This window comes from Brassica napus, chromosome A9, assembly GCF_020379485.1.
Source record: "Brassica napus cultivar Da-Ae chromosome A9, Da-Ae, whole genome shotgun sequence".
In the NCBI taxonomy this organism is placed as follows: domain Eukaryota; kingdom Viridiplantae; phylum Streptophyta; class Magnoliopsida; order Brassicales; family Brassicaceae; genus Brassica; species Brassica napus.
The window spans coordinates 9844154-9849969 of NC_063442.1; the positions used below are offsets into that span (position 1 = coordinate 9844154).

Consider the following 5816-nt stretch of genomic DNA (forward strand, 5'->3'; position numbering starts at 1 on the left):
AATTTTTGTTCAATTTATTCCTTATCAAAATTGCATATGGAAATTTTTTCTTATAAATTTATCCCTCCATGGAAAATTTAGAAGAAAAAAATGGGATATACCTTTCATTAATTTGACTAAAATTTCAACATAAATGATATAAATTTTGAGGAACAAAGAATTCACCATAATATTTTTCCTTCAACATGTTCACCAATTAGAATATAATGCATATTTTTGGATTAATAAGACATAAAATAATTATTCGTAAGATGATTATGCCCGCATGTGCAGGCAAAACACCTAGTAAAAGTTAACAAAAAATATTTTTTATTTTGGTAGATTTATATGGATCTCAACGAATTTAATAAAATGTTGTTATCAGGTTTTCAAAGACTAAATAAGATCTTTGTGTTAGTGGAGCTTCCCCTAAATCAACATTCTACAAGTTCACCTATGATTCATTTGTCTGCCTGATCCTTCTCTTTTTATTTTATTGTAACTGTCCATATTTTAAACCAAGTTTAGGTGGATAAAAATGATTCAGAAGACCATCTTATCTGTCTGATTCCTTATACTCTTCTTATCAATTAGTCTTCTGAGTGTAGGCTATTATTATTTGTTTGGTTTCATGTTATATGAGTTTTAGATAGTCATTATGTCAAACCAATAGTTTTATATTATAATTTCTAAACGCGTGCAAAATTAAATCAAATTTAGATAATAGTTAAAGAAAAAGAAAAAAAAATTATCTAGACAAATCATTTCTCCACAATTTGGTCGACGGTGAAAGAAAATATTTTAAAAAAATTCCAATTTCAACTATTATTGAGTAAAAAAGAGGTATGGAATTGGAATTTTTTTGAATTCCAATTCTTTTTCTTTAACTATTATCTAAATTTGATTCCAATTCAAAAAAAATTCCAATTCCAAAAAGAGGTAAAAAAAGATCATAATAGTTAAAGACAAAAAAAATTCCAATTCCAATTCCAATCTCTACAATTTTGCATGCGTTTTGAAAACCAAGTAAATTATGAAGACAAATCATTTCTCGCAATAATATCCAAACGTTTTTTACTTGGTTTTGTAATCCTGTTCACTAGATTTTGACCCGCGCTTAGAAAGCGCGGGTTTATTTTTGAAATTAAATAAATTATTCCTATATAATTTCTATATAAGATAATGTATAGGTTTGGGTAGATTTACCTGGGTGCACTGAACCGTACCAAACTGGAAAAAAATCAAAATTAAGCTGAATTTCAAAAATAATCGAGCATATTATATATCTTTGGAACCGAAAAATAGAAACCGAAATAAGAACCAAATGAGTATCTAAATTTTTAAAATATAAATTATATACCTACAAATATTAATTATATTTTCTAAATAACCAAATATCCTAAAAATATTATTTATAAACCAAATTATGCAAAAAAAAAATTAATGACTTGAATATTTTTATTCAAATAATTAATAGTTAATTATTTATCATATACTTTTTCCAAACAACCTAAACTACCTGATTTAAGGCACAATATTTTACATTTGTGAAAATTCAATAAAACGTATTATATGCATTGTTGGAATTTGGAAAGTAAATAAACATGTTTTATTTAAACCAGACTTTTTTTTACTAATTCCATTTAAATCTCCAACTTGTTTAGACCCATTTGATATTTTTTTATGATAAGATTAATCATTTAATTCATATATAAGAATTTAAGATCAAATCTTAATAAATGATTGCATGTAATTAATTAAATTAATGTGATGATAAAAAAAATTAAATTAATGTTTCATAGTTGAATAATTGACATAAGGCTTTTAGTTTTTAATTCACGTAAAAATGAAAAAAAAATACTATACCCCAGAGGATTTTTCATTAAAACCAATATTAACATAACTAAACCATTAAAAATTTTATACTGTTAATAGAACTATATGTGGTAATAATCACGTCATGTATAAACATGCTTGAATAATCAAGTCTAATGAAATTTTCCAACAACCTTGTTTAAATAAATTTTTTAAAAATTATTCTCTTTTAGTAAGATAGATTTTTATTATAAATATATAATATATTTTAAGGTATAAACTAATCTTAGATAGAAACTTATAAAAGGAATTAGATAGTGTAAAGTATGAGTCATCAACATCAAAACATTAAACAATAGATATAAACTTATAAAACGAATATAAAACTATGGTCTCTAGTATCTCGTCAAACTATCATGCTCATCGAATGTTAACGTTCACAAATAATACATCTTAATATGTTTACAAAAAGATATGAGCTTAATAAATAAAAGGATTGACTAAATGATTGTTAGAGAAATAAAAGGTAACATCTTAAGTCTAATGAAAGGGTCCAACAACCTTGTATAAGTAGATTTTTTAAAACTCCTTCCCTTTTAATAGTATAGATTATTTACCTTGATTCCGATTTTTCTTTGTAATTAGTTTTTTTTCTGTTCTTTTTGTGGCCGACTAGTTCGGAGTTTGTGTCCGGTACTCAATCCGGTTTTGTTCATCCGTCTAGTGCGGATCTTAGCTCCGACATAGTTCGGGTTTTCTCTTTAACATCGGTCAACTAATCTCAATCTTGGCAAGCTTCTCACATCCCTTTTGATCCGTTTCTGTAAGGGACCATCCCCATTAGGTTGAAATGGTTTTGGCTTTCACCGAAGCTTGTGTCTTCTCTCATGTGACAGTAAATCCTCACTTTTCTGCCATGGCTAATTGGAGTGAAGGTCATCCATGCGTGAAGATCCAAGGTGATGCGGTTTGTACTTAAAGCTCTGGTCGTATTTTGACGGGGATTTAAGGATACTTAGCATCAATAGTGATGGAATTCTTAGACTAAGAGCATCCCCATTAGTGAACCCCATGAAAGGGGTTCACAAAACATTTTTTTATTATTTTTTTTTTAGTTGATTTTTGTTTTAAAAAAAAAAAAAAAAAAAAAAAAAATATTTTTTCGGACCAGTCGCGGGCCGCCACGTGCCGTGGGGCCCGCGCTACAGTGATGAACCAGGTTCACTGGGAAGGGGTGGAGAGAGACAGGTTCATTACTATTCCTTATTTTAATATTTTTTTTTTTTGGGAATGTGTGTGAACCCCCCCATAAGTTCACTAATGGGGGTGCTCTAAGTCTCTCAATATCTATCTATCTATATATATAAAAAAAATGTTTGTCTCCCTCCTGTTACGCCACCTCAGCACCAGGTCAGAAAATCGAATTCTTACAGTGCGCCACGTGTCCACTTAAATGAAGCTGTGCGTTTTATTAAATCATGTCTATTCGATGGACCTTTGATGTTGAACGGATGCTCGACTTTGTAAACAATAAAAATATTTATTTCGTTTGGGCTTTCTGTGTACTAAGATACTTATTGATAATACCCAAAGCCCAAATTACCTTCATTATATGTGTGACCCCATATTATGTAGCCATTATAAGGAAATTAAAAAATGATATTTTAAATCATTCAATTATTACGAAAAAAATAAAAAATGGTTAAAAAAAAAGAAATGAAAACCTAACGGTGGAAGGAGCTACAATTATAATGGCGGTGGTTGACAAAACGTGACGGAGGTTGCAGTGGTTGACAAAACGCGATAGTTGTTGCGGTGGTTGAGAAAACGCGACAGTAGTGGTGGTGGTAGACAAAACGCGACAGTGGTGGCTCTTCGATGTTGTTACTAGACTTGGAGAAGCTGCCGGCCACGATGGCTGTGTAATCAACATCGGATCTTCTTCAAACATGCCAGATCTGGAAAAAAAATTATCAAAATAAAGAGATAATGGGAGAAGAAGAGAACAAGGAGATGAGACGAAAATGAGAGAGAGAGAAGATTGACCCGACTAGATAGAAAAATGTTAAGATATTATGCCAAGACATTATGAAGAAGATAAAAAAGGAAGGCGGAGATTGCAAAGCTTAAAAAAGAAAATTTTGATTTTAAAGGAAAGTTATCATAATGAACTTTTAAAAAACGTATATTCTGAGTGTAGAATAAGTAAAAGATAAGGATATACCTTAATTGTGAAACATCTTTTTTGTGGGCTACGTGATGTTTATGTTTGGGCCTGAAGTGAAAATTATTGGGCTCCGCATCTATCGGCGTCATCCTTTCTTCCTCCTCTTGAATCCTCAGCCGAAACTTCTCCATTCTAAAGTTATAGTAAAAAATTGTTCCAACATGATATATATGTATAAAAATAAATTATATTTTCGATAGTTGATAGTCTAATCAATCAGACAAAAATATCTAATAAAAATACGGTAACTTTCTCTAAAAATACAATAGATTACTTATATATAAAGAAGCCACTATTAAAAACTATTCTAAAATTTAACAAGTGAATTTTATTTTAGAAAACCTAATAAGTTATTGGATAATATTGTTTATTTAGTCTTTAAATATAGTATACACAATATTAAGTCATATATTTATTTAAGTATTTATAATTAATATTATGTTCTGATTCTGTTCTTTAACAAATAATTTCCTATTATAGTGAATTATATATTCATGTTAAATTATTTAAATTTAATTTTAAAATAAAATGTGTTAAATAAAAAAAATACATTCAATATATATAAAATATATAATAACCAATATTTGAGTATTAAACCTAACAACAACAATAAAACTCAAATCTATTTTCTATATATAAAAACGTTTGAGCAAACATTTAAGAAAATGTATACCATTTCAATCATGAAAATCATGTCAGCCAATACAAACTTATAATCTCCAACAAGACTAATAAAAATAAGAAATAAAGAAGTTTAGTTAGACATATGTGAAGATTATATAAAAATGTGTGTTCATTATAAGAAATATAACAAAAAAGAAAGATAATAACAAAATAGTATAATGTCAGAAAATGTAGTTGAAAACAAATAAAAAACAAAAACAAGTTAGAAAAACAAACGAACATATCAAACATTAAGTAAAATGAATGTAATATATTTTATCATTTAAAATTTTTTAAATGAGAAAAATTATTATTATATACATCAATTGCAAATGCAAATCTAAAACATAAACTATAAAATCATACAATAAACAAAAATCTAAATCACAAATAAAATATATTCCGTCCGTAGGGCGGACCTACCCTAGTATAATAGTATTCTGAAGTAAAACAGTTAAACTAACTAAAATTGATGTCATCAAATTTATGGTGCAGACACGTGTAGAATTAATTTTTACTAACAAGCTCAAAGTTTCTTTATGTAGGGATGTACCTCTATTTTTCTTTCTTGCTTTTAGTTTTTATACTAATTTGTCTGCTGAGAGAACCAATGCGCATGCTCTTAGACGCTGGCTAACCGAGGTTTAACTCTATATGGAGTTAAGATCCTTTCAATCTTTGGGCTATATTTACTGCAAAGGCCTTAAAGTGATGCAAATAAGAACAGGCAGGAGCAAGAGATCGTTGTGATGATAGCTTTTGGTACGAAGTGAGAAGATGATGAACAGTTGCGATGCTACGTCATGATGTGGAGTGCTGATGTCATACGATTGCTCTGGAAGTTCTTTACACACGCGTATTCCACTATAATTTGATAAGCTTGCTGTGTAATCTTTCATTTGGGCATCGTAAAACTTTTAGGAAAATTGGGTGAGATAACCAAAAAAAACCATAATTCCCTATCTAACTAAAATTTCATCCTCTTTCTTCTTTCCTTTTCCTATCTTTCTCTCCACTTTTTTTCTACAGACTAATTTCCTTTTTAGATGGAGACATTACCAGCGAGAATGGACAAGAGTCGACAGAGTCATCAACCAATACTAAGGAGATCGGACAGACAGACTTATAAACC

At 29.1% G+C, this 5816-nt stretch overlaps 1 long non-coding RNA gene across 1 annotated transcript; it reads right to left on the minus strand.

The window, feature by feature from the left end:
• Positions 1-3375: 3375 nt before the first annotated feature.
• On the minus strand, positions 3376-4005 carry LOC106444188. Its single transcript, XR_001288188.3, has 2 exons — positions 3841-4005; positions 3376-3752 (listed from the first exon to the last, which is right to left on the minus strand). It is a non-coding gene; the product is annotated as an uncharacterized LOC106444188 (long non-coding RNA).
• Positions 4006-5816: the final 1811 nt, after the last annotated feature.